Consider the following 26,478-nt stretch of genomic DNA (forward strand, 5'->3'; position numbering starts at 1 on the left):
TCATAAACACTGTGAGCACCTGGCGGCAAAGTGTTCTCACTCAATGCTAGGTACCTCTTAAAACCAGCTTTAACACCCCATCGGCTGTTAGTACTAAGTTGTCAGAAATGAAAGCCCCAATTTACAGGACAACCAAAGAAAAACAAAGAAAATAATTTTCATTTCTAAGGTGATTTCATGACATTAGGACCCCCTAAAGTACTTCACCACCAATGCAGTCATTTTGAAGGGCAGTCACTGTTGTAACATAGGAAACATGGCAGCCAATTTGCGCACAGCAAGATCCCCACAGCAGCAGTGTGATAATGATCAGGTAACCTGAGTTTGTGATGTTGCTTGAGGGTCTGAGATCCCACTCTGAAGCCAGATTTGCAATCGCTGCCAATCCCGGGAACAGGTGAGAGGGCAAATTAAAAATCGCGTTCCCAGGGAGTCTGCATTCCAATCTCCAAAGTGAGGGCAGGATGGGGAACCTGGGGAATCTGTACATCTCCGATAAATGGCCCATGAAGCTCCAGGAATCAACAGGTTCATGGTCCTTGATTTGCAGTTCATGAGGAATTACACAAGATACACAAGTTCTGACTATAAAACGTTATTGTATCCACCAGACAGATTCAAGTCCACCACTTGTCACACATTCTAAAATGACTCCTCGCGTTCTGGTGGTCCCTGTTTATTTATGAAAAAGCAGCCTGCTGCTTTTAGCAGTTTACTTTGAAAAGTCTGTGTTGGCCTGCAAAGCCTGCTGGTAAATTTGGTCAACTTTTGGTACAACTGGCTCCAGTAAACAACACTTTGCATCTGATCTAAACCATCAATGCCTTTGGGTTGGATAACTGGTGCTCATGCCAATGACAGCTTGTGAATTTAGTTGACAATGTTACAGCTCCTTACATATTACAGCTTCTTACAAGGGATTAATAGTGGACACCACATTGAAGATAAATCCCCTGGTGTTCTTTAAAATATTTATAACTGCCTGAGAAGACAGGTGGGGCCTCAGTGCAAACTCTCATCCAAAATACTGCACCTCAGACAGTGCAGCACTCCCTCGGTGGCAGCATTAACACTGCCAGTATTTTTTTTTATTCATTCATAGGATGTGGGCTTCGCTGGCTGGGCCAGAATTTATTGCCCATCTCTAGTTGCCCTTGAGAAGGTGGTGGTGAGCTGCCTTCTTGAACCGCTGCAGTCCATGTGGTGTAGGTACACCCACAGTGCTGTTAGGGAGGGAGTTCCAGGATTTTGACCAAGCGACAGTGAAGGAACGGCGATATATTTCCAAGTCAGGATGGTGAGTGACTTGGGGGGAACCTCCAGGTGGTGGTGTTCCCATCTATCTGCTGCCCTTGTCCTTTTAGATGGTAGTGGTTGTGGGTTTGGAAGGTGCTGTCTAAGGAGCCTTGGTGAATTCTTGCAGTGCATCTTGTAGATGGTACACACTGCTGCTACTGTGCGTCGGTGGTAGAGGGAGTGAATGTTTGTGGATGTGGTGCCAATCAAGCGGGCTGCTTTGTCCTGGATGGTGTCAAGCTTCTTGAGTGTTATGGGAGCTGCACTCATCCAGGCAAGTGGGGAGTATTCCATCACACTCCTGACTTGTGCCTTGTAGATGGTGGACAGGCTTTGGGGAGTCAGGAGGTGAGTTACTTGTCGCAGGATTCCCGGCCTCTGACCTGCTCTTGTAGCCACAGTATTTATATGGCTAGTCCAGTTCAGTTTCTAGTCAATGGTAACCCCCAGGATGTTGATCTTGGGGGATTCAGTGATGGTAATGCCATTGAATGTCAAGGCGCAATGTTTAAGTTCTCTCTTGTTGGAGATGGTCATTGCCTGGCACTTGTGTGGCACGAATGTTACTTGCAACTTGTCAGCCCAAGCCTGTATCCATTGGAGTTTAGAAGAATGAGAGGTGATCTTATTGAAACATATAAGATCCTGAGGGGACTTGACAGGGTGGATGCTGAAAGGATGTTTCCCCGTGTGGGAGAGACTAGAACTAGGGGATACAGTTTAAAAATAAGGGGTCTCCATTTAAGACGGCGATGAGGAGACATTTTTTCTGTGGAAGTCTCATGCCCAGAGGGCGGTAGAGGCAGGGTCATTGCATATTTTTAAGGCTGAGTTAGATAGATTTTTGACTGAAGGAGTTGACGAGTATAGGCGATAGGTGGGAATATGGAGATGAGGCCACAAAGGACGAGCCATGACCTTATTAACAAGTCCAGGCCCAAGGGGCCGAATGGTCTACTCCTGTTCCTAATTTGTATGTTCAATATGTACATACGCTTTTGCCAAGTTGAGCCCAGTTCAAACGAGAAAGCTCAGAAATTTTTCTTTTAAAATGCCCTGAATAAAACAAACTATTTTGTACTAGAAAAAAGACAGATTTCACTGCTGAGATAGCTGCACTCCCCCAGCTCTGTCCTCTTGAGCATCCCCCCCATTTTAATCACTCCACTATTAGCGGCCGTGCCTTCAGCTGCCTGGATCCTAAGCTCTGGAATTCCCTCCCTAAACCTCTCTGCCTTTCCAAATTTTTCTCTCGTTCTTTAAAATGCTCATCAAAAGATACTAGAACCCAGCGAAAGACACAAGAAAGTTACTTGTTCTTTATTAAACACATTACAAGTTGTAGGATCTGATTCCAAAGGCCCAGAGCTTGCTGCATTAGGAGCAGGGGGGGACATTCCAATGGCTGGGGTAAGAATCACATCACTTAGAAAGAGGCCAATTGGATATATTGATATTAAGGTAAGATCATAAGAAGTAGAAGCAGGAGTAGGTCATTCGGCCCTTCAAGCCTGTTATGACACAGCAGTTGGTAAAGGCTGAGTTGCTTAAATCCCAGAGGGAAACTTGAACAACTGTCATAACCTATATTTTCAATTGGTATGTTTGAGATGCAGCTCTGAATTCAGGAATAAGACCACCGAGTCTCGAAAGATTTTAATATAAAACTAAATTAAGCATTTATTAATTTAGCGATAAATTAAGCATATACACATGTCTACAAATTATTAGCATAATAACTTTTAAACAAATCCCCAAATTAATCAATCCCAGGTAAATCTTCACCAAGGCAACATTAACCCATAGACTTTAAACAGACATCAGGCAAAGCACATTTGACGTTACGAATCCAAAATGAGGTTACTTTGCAGACACAGTTGTAGACTTACAGGTTGGTTAGATCTTAAATGCCTCTGACTTATACACTTCCTTTCAGTTTATACTTAGCTTTCCCTTTGAATGTAAATTTTCCATTGTATTACTGGGTTTTTAAATTTTACCTCTCCCAACAATAATCCTTTCATTCCACCAATTTTATTAGTAATATGAACACATTGCTTGGCGTCTCCCAGCTGGTGCAAGATTTCACCCACTCTTTAGAATGGTTTATTCAACAAAGGCAAATTTACACTTTACCTTTGCCTCCTTAGGTTTATCTAATTCACATCTCAAAACTACTGTACATCAAAGCACCCAGACTAGCTGGCTTTAATCCAATTAAGACACACGCATAGAAACAGACCCTACTACAATTCCAATTTAAAAATAATTTCCAATAACATTATAGACATTAATATATCTTCATGCCAAGGCTCCTCCACCATTTAGTACAATCATGGCTGATCGTCTACCTCAACTCCACCTTCCCTCACTATCCCTGTATCTTTTAACTCCCTTAGCATCCAAAAATCTATCAATATCTATTTAGAATATCCCCAGCAGTTGAGCATCCACACTGAGAATTTCAAATATCTAGAAGACTTTGAGTGAAGAAATTTCTCCTTATCTCAGTCCTACGGCTACCCCTTGTTCTGAGAATGTGACTCTGCGTTCGAGATTCACCAGGGCAGTGGAACTTCCTCTCAGCATCTACCTTATCAAATCCCTTAAGGAATTTATATGTTTCAAAGAGATCGCTTCACATACTTCTAAATTCCAGGAAATATAGATCTAGTCTACTCAATCTCTCTTCATTGAACAATTCCCCCATTCCTGGACTCAGCCTAATGAACCTTCACTGTCTCTGCCAAAGGCAAGTATATCCTGCATCCCAGTGGGATACTCTCTATGCCGGGGATTTGGTCTGAAAGTTGTTGCATGTGTCAGTCCCTTGCAATGGGTGGTGAAGCCGATTCACAATCTCCCAGGCCCCCTGTCATTTCTGCAGCCTGGAGGAGTCCACGTTTCATAATTATACAATGTGTAAGAGGTTGCAGCGCCTCTTCCAGTATCTGAGGAGGTTTCCCCTCGGTTTCAGACTGCACTTCAGTCCCAAATTGCTGTTTTTGGCCAACCCATGTGGGGTGGGGTGGGGGTGGGGGTTGGGGTGGGGGAGGGCAGGTGAGGTGGAGGAGGAGGATAGGCAGATCAGGATGTGATCTGTGGATGTGTGACTGCAGCTCAACCTGGTCAAGGTAGCTGTTAACAGGTCCAGGCAGTGGGCAGTTGAGGGAGTTGTTCGGCCTGACTGCCGGTCTCTCCTGGGTGATTGTGCTGTGCCCAGGTGTCCCCGGAGAGGGAGCACGCAGTGTCCATTGGTACACTCGAGGTCTTCCCCAAATAGTAAGCACCGGGATGCGCCGGAGTGCATCCTGAACCCTGGGAATTTCCTGCCAAAAGAAGCAATGGCGACGTGAGGAAAAACCTTTTTTAAACAGTGGTGAGGATCTGGAATGTACTGCCTGAGGGTATGGGGGAGGCAGGATCAATTGTGGCTTTCAAAAGGGAATTAGTCCATGACCCGAAGAGAAAATATTTACTGAGCTATGGGGAGAAGGTGGGAGAGTAAGACTCGGTGAGTTACTCTTGTAGAACTGACACAGACATACAATGAATGGCCTCCTTCTGTGCTGTAATCATTTCAAGATTCTGCAATAATCTGATTAGCTCCATTTCCTTAAAGGTTTTGGTTTTTTTGTTACATTTTACCAATGGCGCCTCTTTCCGAAGGTGCACTTAGCTTCCAGTTATTGACGCCCTTCTGGTTAGATCAAAAGAGATATAAATGGACAGACATTAAAACTGTGGTTGTTGGGTTGGGGGATTATGCTTGTAAATCTGTAAATAAATATAAAAGTGTCAATAATGGCTCCAGCTCCGTTCTTCACCAACAGGGTTTCTGGCATAGAACGGGAGTTTGGGGCTGGGAGGGGGTGGTTGGTGGCATAGATATACTTAGAAAGCTCAGGTTATTTATTGGGGATAAGTAAAATTATAGGCATTTAGAACGGAAGAGGTGACACTTTTAGGGGTGAAATAGACAAGACTAAACTGAATAAAATTATATTCAGAAAAAAGTGACAAAGAAGCAACTTGAAAGAACAAGTGTTGAAAATGCTGAAATCAATCTTCAAAAATGTAACCTTTTCTCAGGAGGCACTTGGAATAAAAATTTACAGAGACAAATGAGAAACATATGTTTGTGAATAATTAATGGAACTCTATCACGTTGATTTTCAATCTACATTTATAAGCACAGTACTGATCCTCTCCTCTGGCCTGAAACCAAATCAAACTCGAGGGCCAGGATTTTATGGCCCCTCTCGCCTGGCCGGATATTACGGTCCCGCCGAACTGAATGGAGATTTCAATGGCTCAGCGCATCTGCCCGGGGAGACGCGGCATCTGCCCGGGGAGACGCGGCATCCGCCCGGGGAGACATGCGGCCGGGCCTTAAAATCCTGGCCTAGTTCTGACAATCTGTCAAACCAGGTAGCGCTGGTTTAATTGACTGCCACTCCTTTTCAAGAAATGCCTACCTTGAAGAAGTATTGCTCTGTTCTCCGACAGGATTTCCTCCTGTCTCTTCTGCCCTGTTCACCTTCATTGCTTTCCATTTCTCTCCTGGTGTTTGACAAGGTGTTTACTAAAACCCGCTTTCACAGCCATATTTCCTTTCTCAGTGACTGTCTCTGTTTCCGACTCACCCCACATGGATTTCAACTGAAATTCCATCCCTCTTGTTTCGAACCCACCCAGGATTACAGGTATCTCCAGGACATAAAACGTTTCTTGGACTGCTGTTCCCGTCGCATTCTGAGATCCACACTCAGTGCCATGCGCCGCCATATGAACACACTCGACCTCTCCCTCCAGCAGCACCGCCGCACCCTTTTTCAAAGCTGCGCGTGCCCCCAGTTTCATTTTATTCTTCGTCTCATCCGACGCTTCAACAAGAAACTTTTTCTCTTTCTCTCAAGTGCTAAGGAACGCAAGCTCCAACAACTCAACGACACCAACACCCATCTGGGACCCTCCACCCCTGCTTGTCCCTCCGTCCTCACCCCATCTTCCAATCCCAGCCCCAGCCGTGTATTCACCACACCCCCTGACCTTCCCCTCTCCGACGCTGAACGTTCAGTGCTCAGCAAAGGACTCAGTTTCATATCCTTACACCCTCACCTCAATGAATTTCGGGCTCGGCACGATGCTGAACTCTTCTTCCGCCGTCTTTGTCTCCGTGCTCACTTCTTTGGGCAGGAGTCCTCTCCCCGTTCAACAGATCCTTTTACCCACCTCCAATATTCTCCCTCCACCTGGACCCCTCCCTCTGGATTCTTACCTTCTCTTGATCTTTTCATTGAGAACTGTCGGTGTGACATCAGTCATCTCAATTTCTCTGCTCCTCTCACCCACTCTAACCTGTCTCTCTCTGAACTTACTGCACTCCGTTCTCTCAGGTCCAACCCTGACATTGTCATCAAACCCGCTGACAAGGGTGGTGCTGTTGTTGTCTGGCGCACTGACCTCTACCTCGCGGAGGCTGAGCGTCAACTCGCAGACACTTCCTCCTACCTCCCCCTGGACCATGACCCCACCACTGAACATCAAGCCATTGTTTCCAGGACTATCACTGACCTCATCTCCTCTGGAGATCTTCCTCCCACAGCTTTCAACCTGATAGTCGCCCAACCTCGGACGGCCCGCTTCTACCTCCTACCCAAAATCCACAAACAGAACTGTCCCGGCAGACCGATCGTGTCAGCCTGTTCCTGCCCCATGGAATTCATTTCTCGTTATCTTGACTCCCTTCTCTCTCCCCTTGTCCAGTCCCTTCCCACCTACATCCGTGATTCCTCTGACACCTTACGTCACATCAACAATTTCCAGTTCCCTGGCCCCAACCGCTTCCTCTTCACCATGGACGTCCAGTCCCTCTACACCTCCATCCCCCACCAGGATGGTCTGAGAGCCCTTAGCTTCTTCCTTGAACAGAGGCCCGAACAATCCCCATCCACCACTACTCTCCTCCGTCTGGCTGAACTTGTTCTCACACTGAACAAATTCTCCTTTAACTCCTCTCACTTCCTCCAAATAAAAGGTGTGGCTATGAGTACCCGCATGGGCCCCAGCTATGCCTGTCCCTTTATGGGGTATGTGGAACATTCCTTGTTCCAGTCCAACTCTGGCCCCATCCCACAACTCTTTCTCCGGTACATCGATGATTACTTCGGTGCTGCTTCATGCTCTCGTCGGGACCTGGAAAAATGTATTAATTTTGCTTCCAATCTCCACCCCCTCCATCATTTTCACATGGTCCATCTCTGACACTTCCCTTCCCTTCCTTGACCTCTCTGTCTCAATTTCTGATGATAGACTGTCCACCAATATCCATTACAAGCCTACCGACTCCCACAGCTACCTCGACTACAGCTCCTCACACCCCGCTTCCTGTAAGGACTCCATCCCATTCTCTCAGTTCCTTCGCCTCCGTCGCATCTGTTCTGATGATGCTACCTTCAAAAACAGTTCCTCTGACATGTCCTCCTTCTTCCTTAACCGAGGTTTTCCACCCACGGTGGTTGACAGGGCCCTCAACCATGTCTGGCCCATCTCCCGCGCATCCGCCCTCACGCCTTCTCCTCCCTCCCAGAACATGATAGGGTCCCCCTTGTCCTCACTTATCACCCCACCAGCCTCCGCATTCAAAGGATCATCCTCCGCCATTTCCGCCAACCCCAGCATGATGCCACCACCAAACACATCTTCCCTTCACCCCCCCTGGCGGCATTCCGTAGGGATTGTTCCCTCCGGGACACCCTGGTCCACTCCTCCATCACCCCCTACTCCTCAACCTCCAGCTATGGCACCTCCCCATGCCCACGCAGAAGATGCAACACCTGCCCCTTCACTTCCTCTCTCCTCACCGTCCAAGGGTCCAAACACTCCTTTCAAGTGAAGCAGCATTTCACTTGCATTTCCCCTAACTTAGTCTACTGCATTCGTTGCTCCCAATGCGGTCTCCTCTACATTGGAGAGACCAAACGCAAACTGGGTGACCGCTTTGCAGAACACCTGCGGTCTGTCCACAAGAAAGACCCAAACCTCCCTGTCGCTTGCCATTTTAACACTCCACGCTGCTCTCTTGCCCACATGTCTGTCCTTGGCTTGCTGCATTGTTCCAGTGAAGCCCAACCCAAACTGGAGGAACAGCACCTCATCTTCCGACTAGGCACTTTACAGCCTTCCGGACTGAATATTGAATTCAACAATTTTAGATCTTGAACTCCCTCCTCCATCCCCACCCACTTTCCGTTTCTTCCGCCTCCCTTTTGTTTTGTCCAATAATTTATATAGATTTTTCTTTTCCCACCTATTTCCATTATTTTTAAATCTATACCTGTAATGCCCTGTCAGTCTTTCCACCCCACCCCCACTAGAGCTGTACCTTGTGTGTCCTGCCATCCATTCTTAATTAGCACATTCTCTTAGATAATATCACCACCCTCAACACCTCTTTGTTCCTTTGTCTGTGACATCCTTTGATTATCTGCTCCTATCACTGCTTGCTTGTCCCTACTACCACCCCACCCCCCCAACTTCTCTCCCCCCACCCCCCTCCACCTTAAACCAGCTTATATTTCACCCTTCTCCTAACTATACTCAATTCTGCTGAAGGGTCGTGTGGACCCGAAACGTCGACTCTTTTCTTCTCCGCCGATGCTGCCAGACCTGCTGAGTTTTTCCAGGTAATTCTGTTTTTGTTTTGGATTTCCAGCATCCGCAGTAGTTTTTTTATTTTTATATTAGGTAGTGCTGGTTCCTTTAGGCTAATTTAATGGTTGTAGCTCTGGTTTCCACATCTTCCCCATAAACATTCACTCCCTGCATCACCAGTGCACACTGTCTACCATCTACAATATGCACTGCAGCAACTGGCCAGCTTCCCTCCGACAACACCTCCTGAACCTGTAACTTCCACTGTTTTGTTTTACACATTCTGTTGTGCATAGAATATTATGGCACAGCAGGAAGTTATTTGGCCCATCAGATCTGTGCTCCTTCTGAAGAGGGTCATTGACACTTTCAATTGGCATTTGCATGTTTGAGACATCATTGCTAATATTCGCAGATTCAGTACTAAATGTTCCCAATCAGTTGGGGAAACCTGAGTGTTCTTGAGTCATCAAGTCCTGTCCTCCTACCAACATAGGCTCTTTTCTTCACTGCAGTTAAGTAATCCCTTTCTTTGCTTGTGCCCCACATAGCTTTATGTCTGCTAAGTGAAGTTGCATTGGATGCTGTTCAGTGATACTGCTTTTGCCTCTTAAGTGAGAAAAGTGTTCAAGACCCATTCCAGAGACTTGAGCATAAAATCCAGGCTGACACTCCCACCCTAGTATTCAGGGAGCGCTGCGTTGTCAGAAGCCTAGTGCTTCAGATGAAATGTTAAACTAAGTCTCCATCTGCCCTTTCAGGTGGAAGTAAATTATTCCACAGCACAACATTCAGCACCATTCACAACTCCTCAGATACTGAAGCAGTCTGTGCCCACATGCAGCAAGACCTGGACAACATTAAGGCTTGGGCTGATAAGTGGCAAGTAACATTTGTGCCACACAAGTGCCAGGCAATGACCATCCCCAACAAGAGAGAGTTTAACCATCTCCTCTTGACATTCAATGGCATTACTATCGTTGAATCCTCCACTATCAACATTCTGGGGGTTACCATTGACCAGAAACTGAACTGGACTAGCCATATAAATACTGTGGCTACAAGAGCAGGTCAGAGGCTAGGAATCATGCGATGAGTAACTCACCTCCAGGCTCCCCAAAGCCTGTCCACCATCTGCAAGGCACAAGTCAGGAGTGTGATGGAATACTCCCCACTTGCCTGGACGAGTGCAATTCCAACAACACTCAAGAAGCTCGACACCATCTAGAACGAAGCAGCCCTGCCTGATCAGCATCCCATCCACCACCTTTAACATTCACTCCCTCCTCCACTGACACAGCAGCAGCAGTGTGTACCATCTACAAGATGCACTTCAGCAAGGGTCCTTCAACACCACCTTCCAAACCCATGACCTCTACCACCTAGAAGGACAAGGGCAGCAGATAGATGGTAACACCACCGCCTGGAAGTTCCCCTCCAAGTCACTCACCATCCTGACTTGGAAATATATCGGCCGTTCCTTCACTGTCGCTGGGTCAAAATCCTGGAACTCCCTCCCTAACAGCACTGTGGGTGTACCTACACCACGTGGGCTGCAGCGGTTCACCACCTTCTCAAGGGCAATTAGGGATGGGCAATCAAAACTGGCCTAGTCAGCAATGCCCACATCCCATGAAAGAATTTAAAAAAAGACTATTTTGACTAAAGCAAGGGAGTTTCCCCTCAGTGCTTAGGCCAATATTTATCCCAAAATCACTAAAAAAGACCATAAGGGCATTATCACATTCCTGTTTTATGGGATCTTGCTGTGGGTAAATTGCTGCCATGTTTCCCTACATTACAACAGTAACCACACTCAAAAGTACTTAATTAACTGTAAAGTGCTTTGGGACATCCTGGGGTCATGAAAGGTGCGATATAAATATAAATTCTTCAAGTCTTTCAATGACTAACTTCCCTCTCAGTTAAGCAATGCTTGACTCTAGATTTTTGGATCATTAGTAGGGAATACTCACTGACTATTGGTTACCTAGATTTAGACATAACTCCTCCTGGCCCCTGGTTGGGTTTCATTGCTGTTTAGCCAAGGAAGACGCTGTGTTTTATAAAATCTGGGAGTTGCACACAATTAAATGTGTCTGCTTCTGATGGAGCATTAAGATCCGATCCTGACAGGCTGATATATCCCTGGTGATAGAATTGGCACAGCTCCCACTGATTTCTTTGTTTTAGTTGTATTAATGATTCACATTTACAATCAGATATTTAATGATCAAATTAATGCGTCAGAACTATGATTTAAAAGTGAGAGCATTCCATACCCACTTGTAGATCCTGCATGCAAAAATGAGACAGTGTGTGATGTTGTTGCATGTGTAATGGCTCGTGGAGTGGGGTTTGGACCCCAAAGCTTTGGGTACACTTAAAATGCTGTGTTGTTGCCCTATAAGTGAGTCTTTCTCTATCCTGCATCCAGAGCCTCAAATTGAGCCAAAATTGGCTCCGAGTCCTGCAATGCTTCAATGTAAAAATTCTCAAATTGTTTTCAAACCTCTCCCTGGCCTCGCCCCCTCCCTATCTCTGTAACCTCCCCCAGTCCGACAACCGCCTGAGGTCTCTGCGCTCCCCATTCTTGGAGGAATTGGCGACCTGGGCCCTAACTTCTGGAATTCCCTCCCTAAACCTCTCCACCTCTGTAACTCAGTCTCCTCCTTTAAGACACTCCTGGAAATTGACTGGCCACTTCTTTATACCCCGTTCCCAACCACAACCACATCACTGCCTGGAGAGGATAAAAAGCAGGAAAAAACCGAGGGCCGATGAGGGTAAAATTCATCTCCAACCCCCTCAAGCAATGGAAACCAGCCCAGAAGATCACAGGAACCATGTGATACCTGTTAATACACTTGCCTTTGATACGGTAAGATCTCCGTACTAGTCGGGAATCGGTCCAGTGCCCTCTTGAAAGAATTCAGAGAGCCAGCACCAGCGACACCAGCCGATAGAACATTCCAGAGCCTCACTACTCTCCAGGGAAAAAACCCCCAACATCCAGCCGATTCCTACTCGTGCACAGTTTAAATTATTTTCTTATTTTATGGTTGAGGAAATCTTTGATACGGCTGCACTCACTGCTCTTCCCTAGTTGTCCCCAGAAGGTTATGTTGGGTCTTTCCTCCTGTAGTTTCTATGGTGATGGTGCTCTCAGGGTGTTTACTAAACCATTCACAGGATATTGATCCAGGCGGAACAGATAATCTGTCTATTTTAGTGATGTTGGTTCAGGGATAAATATTGATTGGGACATCAGGGACAGCTCCCCTGCTCTTCCTCAGAATAGCGCCGTGGCCTGCTCGAGAGTGCAGATCAGGCCTCGATTTCACATCTAATTCAAAAGACAGCACCTCCAACAGTGCAGCACTCCCTCAGTACTGACCCTCCGACAGTGCGGCGCTCCCTCAGTGCTGATCCTCTGACAATGTGGCACTCCCTCAGTACTGACCCTCCGACAGTGCGGCACTCCCTCAGTACTGACCCTCCGACAGTGCGGCACTCCCTCAGTACTGATCCTCCGACAGTGCGGCACTCCCTCAGTACTGACCCTCCGACAGTGCGGCACTCCCTCAGCACTTACCCTCCCACAGTGCGGCACTCCCTCAGTACTGACCCTCTGACAGTGCGGCACTACCTCAGTACTGACCCTCTGACAGTGCGGCACTCCCTCAGCACTGACCCTCCGACAGTGCGGCACTCCCTCAATACTGACCCTCCGACAGTGCGGCACTCCCTCAGTACTGACCCTCCGACAGTGCGGCACTCCCTCAGTACTGACCCTCCGACAGTGCGGCACTCCCTCAGCACTGACCCTCCGACAGTGCGGCACTCCCTCAGCACTGACCCTCCGACAGTGCGGCACTCCCTCAGTACTGACCCTCCGACAGTGCGGCACTCCCTCAGTACTGACCCTCCGACAGTGCGGCACTCCCTCAGCACTGACCCTCCGACAGTGCGGCACTCCCTCAGCACTGACCCTCCGACAGTGCGGCACTCCCTCAGTACTGACCCTCCGACAGTGCGGCACTCCCTCAGTACTGCACTGGAGTGTCAGCCTGGATTCTTGTGCCCTGACAGTGGGATTCAAACCTTCAGCTTCTGGCTCAGAGGTAAGAGTGTTAGCAACTGAGTCACAGCTGAGAAACGGGGAAGCAAGGGTGGCTGTCCATCCCATAATATAAGTGTGACATTTTGGTGGATTTAGGTTCTTGAGGATTAAGTTCTGAGAACAAAGACAAGAAACATCGATCAGGAACCGGGTGAATTCTGTGAATTAGAGCGCCCCTGACATTGGGAATTAATTTAGACATTCCAGAGAAAACATCTTTACAGTCTCACCATGGGAGCTGGTGGAATTTAACTTCAATATAAAGGAATGGTGACCATGACAACTATCATCGATTGTTGTGAAAACCCATCTGGTTCACTCGTGTCCTTTGGGGAAGGAAACCTGCCGTTCATATCTGGCTTGGCCTACACGTGACTCCAGACCCACAGCGATGTGGTTGGCTCTTAACTGCCACTCAGCTTAAGGGCAATCAAGGATGGACAACAAATGCTGGCCTTGCCAGTGACCACGGAAGAATAAAAAAAACTGCTGACCCTGAAGGAATATTTAAAGCGCACGAATAGTTTGTAGCAAATTGTTAACATGTAGACTTCCAAACCAGTTCAAACATAGCAAGCATCAGGCCCCAGTCACCCTGTCTAGGCAGCTACATGTTTAGATCTGTCCAAAAGCTGGGTCACATTAATACAATAAGAATTAATACAATAACCATTATGAAAATTGCAGCTTTAAAGGACTCTAATGAAGTTCTGATGTGAAGTAGTTAAGATTGATGTGACCTTAGCTACCATAGTTGCCCTTACACCAATTAACACGGAACTGTGTGATGGCGCTCCCATTAATCCCTGGAAAATTGCTCCAAATTTATTAATGGGCTGGAAATAACTCCAAGGTGATTGTATGGCGTCTTTCCCACTGTATTAATCAGACTCTCTCAATGATTATTCCCCTGCAGCGAGTCCCCTACAACTGCTCGGTTCCTGTTACGTATTCCTGTGACCAGCAGGAAGTAATCGGAGAATTCCTCCACTTACTCTCACACAATTACCCAAAGTTAAGTTGCAATTCAGGCGTCTAAATTTTAGAAAAATGAACTATAATGGAAATGATTCCAGCTCCCTGCGTAATGCCTCTCATTGGTCTTTGTGCATTTGTTCCCACATCCACCTGCCTCCCCAACCTCCTAATTAACACATAATTAAACCCTTCAATAAAATGATTATTCGTTGTTTTCGAGGTTTTAATGAACCCTTTGTGGTGATCAGTAGGCAGGAAGTCGATATGGAAAAGATGCTCAGTCCTGAAGCATGTGATCCTCGCAAACTGAAATCGTCAGACAATAAATGATGGGATTTAGAATTATGATAGAGTTTGAAATGATAAATGTAAACAAGGTGTTACCACCTGTGAGGAGAATCAAAACTAGAAGCAATAGATATAAGATAGTCACTAATAAATCCAATTAGTAATTCGGGGAGAAACATGTTTACCCAGAGAGTGGGGAGAATGTGGAACTCACTACCACATGGAATCTTCTTCTCAAGTTCTCTACCCGAAGGCAGGTCTGACCCACAGTGCCACGATCTCCACCATGGGTAGGGCAAGGAGGCAGGTCCTGAATCCAGCCCAGCCAGAATGGGGATTGAACCCCATGATGTTGGCATCAATCTGATCCACACCAGCTAACTGAGCCAACCAGATCCCAACCCCCATGTAACCAGGAGCCCCAGTTGCTGTGGCAACGTACACTTTTACATGCATGTTGTAGCCTGGAGCTATGGATAGTGATGGCAGAGGCTCCAACTTACTTTCCATCACAGGCTGACCAGGAAACTCTTCCATTCTTATCACCTGCCACTGGGGCATGGTGGGAGAATTTACATGTTGATAACCACCCTGTTTGGCTGCATTATGAACACACCCTCCTTAGTCATTGGCTATTTTGTGTCAGCTGGTCTCTGGAAGCAGAATTCTCGCCTTTGGGTCAGAACACTTCACGTTCGACTCTGAGCTCAAATTCTAGGCTGATCGCCCAGGCCAGCATTGAGGAAATGTCACTGCTGGGCTTGTGTGAAAGGCTGCCCAACCCAAGAAGTGATCCAGATGAATGTTAAGTATTCTAGGTGACTATTCAATAAGCAATAGGGAGTTACTACCAATGCAACCCTGCCCTCCCCCCTCAAACAATGCCACAAAAAACCCGATTGACTGTTCTCTCAGCTCTGTTCTTTCAAAAGCCTGTTTGGAATTTGTTGCTGACACAAAATGATTACTGTGTTTGTCTAATAACAAAGGTCTTCAAATAACTATTAGTGAAACGGAAGTATTTTTGGACATTTTGATTTGGAAGGCCCCAAGTAATAGAATATTAGTTTATTGATACAAGAATTCATAATTTTATGAAATTTATCTTGTTTATACAATTATTAATCCCTGCTTAAAAAAACTCAAAGCCAGCATCCCCCTGGTTGGAGACTGGGTCATGAAGTGGAGCAAATTTGCAAACATTGTCACTGAAACTGCAAACCCTGTTCTTGGACCGAAGAAGCGAGTGTTTCACTCACTGGGACTGGCTCAGTGAAAATGATGAAAACATCTCTCAAATCCTGCAGGCCAAATATAGAGCAAACATAGAGTGGCAGAATGAACCAACCTCCAAAAGAGACAAGTTTTGACAAGAGCAAAGTTCAGAGAGAGCTGCATATGATGCAAGACAGATGGTGGAAAGGGAAAGCTGAAGAATTACAACAATATGCAAACTCCCACAACTCAAAAAGTTCTTCAGTTTTATCAAACCTGTATATGGAACTTCGAAAACGGGCTCCACACCATTGCTCTCGGCCGATGAGTCGCCCTTGACCGAAAATCAGGCAGAAATAAGAGACAGATGGGTGAAACACTTAGCAGCCCACTGAACAGAATGTCTACTGTCAGGCATCAACCAGACTCCTCAGAGAGCAGGCCTCGACGAGCTTGACTTGCCTCCCTCTGTTGATGAGATTAAGAAAGGCGTGAAGCAGATGAACTCAGACAAGGCTTCAGGAAAAGATGGAATCCCAGCGGAAATTTTCAAAGCTGCAGGCCCTGACATGATAGAGGTCTTCCATGACATCTTCTGGTGAATTTGGAACGAAGAAAAGATGCCAAATGACTTTCACGATGCCACGATTGTTAGTCTCTACAAAAACAAAGGCAGCAAAGCAGACTGTGGCAACTACAGAGGGATCTCACTTTTAGGACACTACCCTGAGGAACTCCTGCAGTGATGTCCTGGAGCTGAGATAACTGACCCCCAACAACCACAACCATCTTCCTTTGCACTAGGTATGACTCCAACCAGTGGAGAGTTTTCCCCCTGATTCCCATTGACTCCAGTTTTGCTAGGGCTCCTTGATGCCACACTCGGTCAAATGCAGCCTTGATGTCAAGGGCAGTCACTCTCACCTCACCTCGGGAGTTCAGCTCTTTTGTTCATGTTTGAACCAAGGCTGTAATGAGATCAGGAGCTGAGTGGCCCTGGCGGAACCCAAACTGGGCTTCAGTGAGCAGGTTATTGCTAAACAAGTGCCACTTGATAGCATTGTTGATGACCCCTTCCATCACTCTGCTAATGATCGAGAATAGACTGATTGTGCAGTAATTGGCTGGGTTCTATTTGTCCTGCTTTTTGTGTACAGGACATACCTAGGCAGTTTTCCACATTGCCGGGTAGGTGCCAGTGTTGTAGCTGTATTGGAACAGCTTGGCTAGGGGCACGGCAAGTTCTGGAGCACAAGTCTTCAGTACTATTGCTAAAATGTTGTCAGGCCCATAGCCTTTGCAGTATCCAGTGCCTTCAGACGTTACTTGATATCATGTGAAGTGAATCGTATTAGCTGAATACTGGCATCTGTGATGCTGGGGACCTCCGGAGGAGGCTGAGATGGATCATCCACTTGGCACCTCTGGCTGAAGATTGTAGCAAATGCTTCAGCCTTATCTTTTGCATTGATGTACTGGGCTCCCCCATCATTGAGGATGGGGATATTTGTGGGGCCTCCTCCTCCAGGCAGTTGTTTATTTGTCCACCACCATTCACAACTGGATGTGGCAGGACTGCAGAGTTTAGATCTGATCCGTTGGTTGTGGGATCGCTTAGCTCTGTCTATTTCAGGATGCTTTCGCTGTTCAGCATGCAAGTTGTCATGTGTTGCAACTTCACCAGGTTGACACCTCATTTTTAGGTATGCCTGGTGTTGGATAAATACCTGAAATACTTGTTGGAATTGGATAAGTACTTGAAAAGGAAAGACTTGCAGTACTATGGGGAAAGAGCAGGGGGCTAGGACTATTTGAATAGTTCTCTCAAAGAGCTGGTACAGGCATAATGAGACAAATGGTCTCCTTTTGTCCTGTTAGACTCTATGCTTTGAATTACATTGACTTAATCTTTTAATTTAAAAACAAGCTGTAGCTGATCTCTCGTGGAGTTGGACACAGTGAGCTGGTTCCGATATTGCAATGGGATTGTTCGGGTGAGAGAGTTGTGAGCGCTGTGTGTGGCTCCTGAAATAATTTAGAAGAAACTTCGCAAAAAGTTTGCTCCGAGTTTGAAATAACAATTTTGGATTTGGATTCTGGAAAATAAATAACATTTTTTTGTGCCTTTGAGTAAATAAGTATGTTTCTTTAGCCTATATATATATTTATATATATATCAATAAACTGCATATATTACAAGGAGAGGGCATTGTTAAATTTAGTGTTGAGGAGTAATTGGAACTCTATAGATTTCTTTTGTCATTGGGATGTGGGCTTCGCTGGCTGGGCCAGCATTTATTGCCCGTCCCTAGTTGCCCTTGAGAAAGTGGTGGTGAGCTGCCTTCTTGAACCGCTGCAGTCCCAGTGGTGTAGGTACACCCACAGTGCTGTTAGGGAGGGAGTTCCAGGATTTTGACCCAGTGACAGTGAAGGAACGGTGATATATTTCCAAGTCAGGATGGTGAGTGACTTGGAGGGGGACTTGGAGCCAGTGGTGTTTCTGTGTGCCTGCTGCCCTTATTCTGTTCAGTGGTAGAGGTCGTGGGTTTAGGAGGTTAATTGTTATTGTTAGCCAAGCTGTTCTGCCATGAATGATGTGTGACCTAACTCGATATACCTGCATGTCCCCCATACCTTTTAATACCTTTGCATAACAAAAATTCATCAGTCAGTTTTAAAACTTAACAGTTGATCTAGAATCAATTGCTGTTTGTTGAAGACAGTTCCAAACAGAGAGTGTTCAGAAAAAAATTCCTAACAATCAGTGAAAATTGCCTGGCCACAATATAAAAATCCACTTTAAAGCTGGACTGTACAGAATAAAACTATGTTGAGCGTATTGACACCATTGTGTCAGCCAGTGAGATAAAGATGAAGCAGGACTTCTGGTATAACACACAGCAAACAGATTCCATTCCACAGCAGAGACTATTTAAAGAGTGCCCCACATCAAACAGTCTGTTCCCTTAAGAACATAAATAAGAGCAGGAGTAGGCCATTCAGCCCCTCAAGCCTGCTCTGCCATTCAATAAAATCATGGCTGATCTGATTGTGGCCTTAACTTCACTTTCCAGCCTGCCCTCCATAAAACAGAATCATAGAATGATTACAGCACAGGTTGAGGCCATTCAGCCCATTGTGTCTGTACTGGCTCTCTGAAGGAACAATTCATCAAGTACCACTCCGCAGCCTTCTCTCTGTCATCCTGCAAACCTTTCTTTTTCAGATAATGATCCAATTCCCTTTTGAAAGCCTCAGTTGAATCTTTTCCATCGCAATCTTGGGCAGTGCATTCCAGATCCTAACCACTCGCTGTGTGAAGAAGATTTTCTCTCATGTCTCCGTTGCTTCTTTTGCCAACTACCTTAAATCTCTGCCCTCTGGTTCTCGATCCTTCTACCAATGGGAACAGTTTCTCCCTATCTACTCTGTCCTGACCCATCATGATTGCGAACATCTCTATCAAATCTCAGCCTTCTCTTATCCCAACTTCTCCAATCTTTCTACGTACCTGAAGTTTCTCATCCTTGGTGTCATTCTCATTAACATTTTCTGCACTCTTCTCTAATGCCTTCATATCCTTCCTAAAGTGTGGTGCCGAGGGCACAATACTTCAGTTGAGGCCAAACTGGTGTTTTATACAAGTTCAATTTAACCTCCTTGCCCATGTACTCTATGCTCCTGTTAATAAAACCCAGGATCCTCTATGCTTTATTAACCACTCCCTCAACCTGTCCTGCCAACGTCAATGATTTATGCACCCAGGTCCCTCTGCTCCTGCATCCCCTTTAGAATCGTACCCTTTATTTTACATTTACATTCTGATTTCTTCCTACCAAAATGAAACACTTCACATTTACCTGTATTAAATTTCATCTGCCTCTTGTCTTCCCTTTCCACTGAGCTGTCCATGTACTTTTGAAGATCTACACTATCCTCCTCACGGTTCACAACGCTTCCAAGTTTTGTGTCGTCCACAAGTTTTGAAGTTGTGCCCTGTACACCAAGGTTTAGGTTATTAATATATTTCAGGAAGGAGCAGGGGTCCCAATAGTGACCTCTGTGGAACTCCACTACAAATCTCCAGTCTGAAAAACAACCATTAACCACTACTCCCTCATTCTTGGCACTCAGCCTATTTCATATCCATGTTGCTACTGTCCCTTTTATTCCATGAGCTCTAACTTTGCTCACCAGTCAGTTGTGCAGCATCGTACCAAACGCCTTTTGGAAATCCATGGACTGTGCTGAGTTCAAGTGAAACCCCATTTTCACAGGAGTGAGGCTTAACCCGCAGCTTGGGAGTCATGATTTTTTAGAGCAGGTGTAAATGCTCGTGAAGGGCAGATAAGGGGCTGGATTTTCACTCCTGAGGCGCTTATCGCAAGTTAGGAAATTTCGCTGCTCACCATACCCGCCTTGGGAGAGAGTGCCCTGTAAGATCCGATTTTCACTTCAGGGTTGGTGGGTGTGGGATGGAGTCAGGCCTGATATCCCCCTGGCCACAGATTGGATGCAGCTACAGGAGCGGCCAAGGGCAGCCCACCCCAGTTCTCTGGGACTTCCTTGCAGTTGTCTTCTTAAATTTTAGGCCTCTAGCCTTCACCTCTCACACTTGGCGACTATCTTATATTGATGGCCTCTAGTTCTGCTCTTCCCCACAAGAGGAGACATCCTCTCTGTATTCACTCGATCAAAACCTTTCATCATTTTAAAGACCTCGATTAGGTCACCCCTCAGCCTCCTTTTTCCACGGGAAAAGAGACCCAGTCTGTCAACCCTTTCCTGGTATGTCAACCCACACATTACTGGTCTCATCCTTGTTAATCTTCTCTGCACCCTCCCCAATGCCTCTATATCATTGTTATAATATGGTGACCAGAGCTACACACAGGACTCTCTAAGTGTGGGTCTAACCGAGGATTAATACAGGTTTAGTATCACTTCCCTACTTTTCAATTCCATCCCTCTAGAAATAAAGTATAGGGCTTGGTTTGCTTTTTTATAACCTTGCTAATCTGTGGTGCAACATTTAGTGATTAATGTATTTGTACTCCAAGACCCCTTTACTCCTGTTCCCCAATGAGACTCAGATCTTCCAACCAATAGGCACTACCTCATATTTTGTTTTGATTGACAGTTTTATCAGCTCCTAAGAGGATTTTTAAAAAAAGGTTTCACTTCACTTATGAAGATAAATTGGAGAAGATGAGACTGTTTACCTTAAGGCTGAGAGGAGATTTGACAGAGATATTCAAAATCATGTGGGGTCAAGACAGAGTAGATAGGGAGAAATTGTTCCCACTCGTGAATGGATTGAGAATGGGAGGGCACAGGTTTAAAGTAATTGGTAAAAGAAGCAAAAGTGGCCTGAGGAAAACCATTTTCATGCAGCGCATGGTTAAGGTCTGGAATACCCTGCCCTGAGACTGTCGGGGTGGCAGGTTCAATCGAGGCATTCAAAAGGGAATTAGATGGTTATCTGAAAAGGAAGAATGCGCAGGGTTACAGGGAGAAGGTGGGAGAATGGCACTAAGTGAATTTGTCATTCAGAGAGCCAGTATAGACACAATGGGATGAATGGCCTCCTTCTGTGCTGTAACAGTTCTGTGGGCAGAATTTTCTGCCTGTCGGGCGGGCGGGGTGCAGGTGGGCGCGGACCCGCTCGCCGCCCGTGATCAGGTCCGTGCCGCCATTTTACGTGGGTGGGCCAATTAAAGCCCGTCCAGCGTGAATCATGGCTCCTGAGGACAGCGGGAGTGGGTGGGCAGCGACGGGACTGCACTGACCACCGGGTCCAATGGTGACCTGGGCGGCCTGTTTTAAAATGTTGCTGCAGCCTTTCCAAGGCTGTGAATCCCGGCCAGTGGGAGGTCTCCCCAGGGCGCTGCTGGTGAACAGGCCGGGCAGGAGGGTAGGACAGGGGGGCACTGTGCCCCTCGTTTTTCTAATGATTGCCTTGCTGCCCTCCTCGAGGAGGTGGCAGCACGATGGGAGGTCTTCGTACCCCAGGACGGGAGGAGGAGGCCCCCCCACATGACCAAACCTGCCTGGGAGGAGGTGGCGGAGGTGGTGAGTTCCCGCGATGTGGTGTGAGGCACCTGGATCCAGTGTCGCAAGCGCTTCAGTGATTTGTTGTGATCAGGCAGGGTGAGGACAATGTTGGCATTGGTCACTTTACCCAGCAGGTAGACTTACCCCTTGGTGCCCCCCCCGCATGTCTGAGTGTAGTGACTGCTTTGAATCATTGACGGCCTGTATCCTTCGCTGGGTGGGTCAGCAGATATTGCCCATGCTGAGGTCACCCTGAGAGGGTGGTGAAGAGATGGGTTCTCCCCCCGCAGCATGTGGTGCACTGAGACCCACATGACTGTTATGGGGACAACCTGGAGGAGCTGCACCTGGGCGCAGGGCTGGAACTCCAGGACATGTCAAAGTCAGGGTGATGAGATGCTGGGAGGGGAGCTTCAAGGCTGGCGTTGGCACCAATCGATCTGCTGCCCTCTGCTCTCCACGTGCTTGCGCCTCCTGGCTATGGAAGGTTAGACCGTGTGGTGCCTAATGTGATGTAGGCAGCATTTGGAAAAGGGGGAGTGGGACAGGCCTGGCATCTTTGTCTGAGTGTTCAGCAGCGGGGTGAGGAGACACTGGAGCCCTGCAATGTCCCACTCTGGTTGGGGTGGGCCGTCGGTGAAGAGAGTCCCGGTACAAGTAGTACCAATCAATGCTCTTCTCTCCTTTTCAGGAGATGAATGTACATAATGCCGCTGAGCGGGTGAGGACTGGCGGAGGGCCAGCCCAGTTAGCGATTCTCAGCCGCTTTGAGCAGGAGGCCCTGGATTTAGAGAGGTGCCATGTGCCCAGGTCCACCGGTGTCGGTGAGGCTGGGGTGCCACAGGCAGATATGTTTGCCCAGCAGTGAGGTCACCATTGTTCTCCCAACAGCCATGGCAGTGCTGAATGTTCAGTGATTGAAGTTTGCAACATGGATTGACCATTGCTTATGGAAGGATGAGTGCATAATGATCCGGGGGACAGGGATACACATTGACATTGTCTCCACGTTAACTGATCCAATGTCCCTGTTCTTCCTTTCAGCATCAGCGGAGCAGGGCCGGGAGGAGGAGCAGCAGAGACCCCCTCTCACACCTGAGGGTCCTGAAGTCTCGGACTCACAAGCGTCACACCATCTCTGCCAGGCAGGCACCAGCGCAGATACCAGCACCTCGGTGGGAATTAGAACATCAGCTAGTGTCCTGGGGCACAGCGGTGAGGGCACTTCACACTCGCTGGAGGAGCTGGCAGAGACAGAGAGTGCCCATGATGCCAGCAGTCGGAGGACTGCAGGGGACCAGGCACATGCTCAGTCGGTGCCTGATGATGTCCCTCTGGAGTCGTCCGCGATGCAGCAGCTGCAGGAAATGCGGCGGGGTGTGCGGGAGCATCTGGGCGAGATACATGAGGCTATGCTTGGTTTGGTGTCCATGGTGGAGGAGTCTACATGGATTATCGCAGAAGCAATGAGCCTCATGTCCGAGCGCCAAGCGTCCTCCATGGAGAGAGTGGCGACTCTCGTGGAGAGGCTCCTCCAGGAGACCAATCAGGGATTCCTGGGGATGTGCTCGGATCAGCAAGCCCTCACATCAGCATTGACCTCAGCTGGTCAGTGCCAATGTGGGAGATGGTCTGCGCACCAAGTTTCCCAGCTCGGTGCCCATCCATCCACGGTGAGCAGGGAGGTCCGAAGTGACCTCACATCGGCGCAGCAGCTGCCTGTCGTCTCTGCGGGCGCCTCCCAGGGCGCTCTGGATGAGCAGCAGCAGCTCCTCCACCCCTCTCCCAGTGACCATTGCATCCGGTGAGGCTGCGATGTCTGGGGAGGTGCCAGCTGTGGAACTGGCAGCTCCCTCCCAGGCGGGGCCAGCACAGGCTCCACGGGCCAGAGGACGCCCGCCAAGGTCATCGAGGCCAACAGGACAGCAGGGTGAGCAGGCTGGCTCAATGCCACTCCGAGCAATGGGGCAGCACCAAGATGTAGCACCCGGAAACGTAAACATAAGGCACCTTAGGCACAGCACAGGTTTATCACTGGTGCTTTTGTGTTGGCCGCAATGTGGTCTTTATGAGTTGGTGTGATTTTTAACACCTTTATCATTTTGTTTTCTTAAGTTCCTTTTGTTGTGCTATTAAATTCAGACATGTCACCATGGCTGAGGGAGCCTCTTCTGCAGGTGGATGGTTTCCAATAATGTTATGTGAGATTTGTGGGATATTCACCTTTATTAACAAGGACCTTAGTTACTGTTCCTAACCAGGCAGATTTTGCACTTAGGTATCGAGTATGAAGCCTGCAGCCCAGGCTTGTCCTGGAGGTTTATATGTGGTGTGCTAGCTGAAGGTTTGTTGGATTAAAGCCTCCCGGGTGTCCCTGCCTCCCTGCAGTATGCCTGGGTCAGCGTCTACCCCCTCAGCATTTCCCTGTCCGTGCTCATCCTTGGACTCACTGCTGGACTCATCGTGTGCAGCCACAGCCACTGCGTCTACATCTTCATCGTCCACTGTGTCCCCCCTTTCCAGTGCAAGATTGTGGAGAGTGCAGCATGCAGCCAATATCACCGACACACGGTCTGGGGGGTACTGGAGTGCGCCCCCTGAGCGGTCCAGGCATCGGAAGCACATCTTGAGAAGACCGATGGTTCTCTCCACCACAGCCCTTGTGGAGCCGTGGCTCCTATTGTACCGCTGCTCAGCTTCTGTTCTTGGATGGCGGAGAGGCGTCATGAGCCACCTTCTGAGGGGATAGCCCTTGTCACCCAGCGACCATCCATCCAGCCGGGCTGGAGCACTGAAGAGCCCCGACACCTGGGAGTGTCTGAGCATGTAGGCGTCATGGGAGCTGCCTGGGTACCTTGCACAGACTTGTAGAATCAGCATCCTGTGGTCACACACTATCTGCACGTTCATGGAGTGAAAGCCCTTCCTGTTGACGAAGGCACCGGGCTCACCTGCTGGCGCCTTGATGGCCACATGTGTACAGTCTATAGCACCCTGGACACGGGGGAAGCCAACAATGGCCGTGGCTCACTGTGTCTGACTTGCCTGGTCCCAGCGGAAGTGGATGAAGGTCAATGCCCGTCTGAACAGAGCGTCTGTAACCTGCTTGACACAAGTGTGGACAGCTGATTGGGAGACACCGCAAAGATCACCCACCGAGCCCTGGAAGGAGCCAGAGGCAGAGAAGTTGAGGGCAGCTGTGACCTTCAGAGCCACTGGCATGGGGTGTCCACCCACACAGTTAGGGGAGATCTCAGGGCCAATCATCTGACAGATATAGTTGACTGTCTCTCTTGAGAGGCGGAGCCTCCTTCGGCACTGCACCTCAGACATATTGAAGTGGCTGCTTTGCTGCCTGTAAACCCTGGCAGCAGGATAGTGGCATCTTCTGTGGCCCCTTCTGCCTTGGACTACCTGCTGGCCCTGCGCCCCTTGTGCCTGCGTCTGTCCTCCCAAAGGTGGCTCCCCTGGACGCTGAATGTGCACTCCTGGCCTCCTCCTTATTCTATCCCTCCCTTCTTCCTCAGAGGAGGTGCCTCCAGTAGAGTTCAGCTCCCATTCCCAAGCTAAGGGAAGGCTTCCTGAAACCTGCAGGCCCCAGAAAAGATTTCTCCCTGCAGAGTGCTGACCTGAAGGTTGCGAGTCCAGACCAAGCTGCTGGGATGCGTTTTGAAGTATTGCAGATCACACAGGCAAGGATCAGTAACTTTGAAAAATCAATATTTGACAGAGCACATTCGTGACCCCACTGAGCCCTCTTATCCTGCCCATGGATGAGGTTAATACAAATGTGTCCTACCCGCCTGTCCATTGCGCCCGTGCGCCGACCTGAAGATTGCATAAGCACCTTAAAATCACCATTGATTGGCACCTCAAGGGCCTTAAGTGGCCCGTCAATTAATGGTGGGCGCACATCGGAGATCATCGCGTACCCACCCAATGAAATATCGCGATGGCGCATGGTGATGTTGGGACACTCGCCTAACATCACCGCACGTCATTTTATGCGCAAACCCCTGCATGCCAATGGGAAAATTCTGGCCTGTGATTCTGTTTTTGAATGGTTGTTTGTTTATTTCAACTTGATGACCACTGAATAGGATTTAGGTTTTTTACAAGTGGAGTTTGAATGGGTGTGTGTTTGATTGACAGTTTTATGAACTCCTAAGAGGGTTAAGGATTTTTTCAAGTGGAGTTTAAATGGTTGTTTGTTTATTTACACAATTTCATAAGTATCTCAAAGACCCCCCTGCCATGTTCTTATAGCCGGGCACTTAGAAAAATTCAAGGCAATCAGGCAGAGTCAACGTGGTTTTGTGAAAGGGAAATAATGTTTAACCAATTTATCGGAGTTCTTTGAAGGAGTCACATGTACTGTGGATAAAGGGGAACCAGTGGATGTACTGTACTGCGATTTGCAGAAGACATTTGATAAGGTGCCACATCAAAGGTTATTGCAGAGAATAAAAGCTCCTGGTGTAAGGAGTAACATATAAGCATGGGTAGCAGATTGGCTGGTTAACCGGAAACAGAGGGTAGCCATACATGGACCTTTCTCTGGCTGGCGGAATGTAACTAGTGGTGTGCCACAGTGCTGTGGCCTCAACATTTTATAATTAATATAAATGAGATGGATGAAGGGACCAAGTTATTGTTGCTAAATTTGCTCACGTCACAAAAATAGGTAAGAAATTAAGTTGTGAAGAAGATGTAAGGAGGCTACAAGAGGACTTAGATAGGCTAAGTTTTTTTATTCGTTCATGGAATGTGGGTGTCACTGGCCAGACCAGCATTTATTCACCATCCCTAGCTCAGAGGGCATTTAAGAGTCAACCACATTGCTGTGGGTCTGGAGTCACATGTAGGCC

Source organism: Cetorhinus maximus, chromosome 22, assembly GCF_964194155.1.
Source record: "Cetorhinus maximus chromosome 22, sCetMax3.hap1.1, whole genome shotgun sequence".
NCBI lineage: Eukaryota > Metazoa > Chordata > Chondrichthyes > Lamniformes > Cetorhinidae > Cetorhinus > Cetorhinus maximus.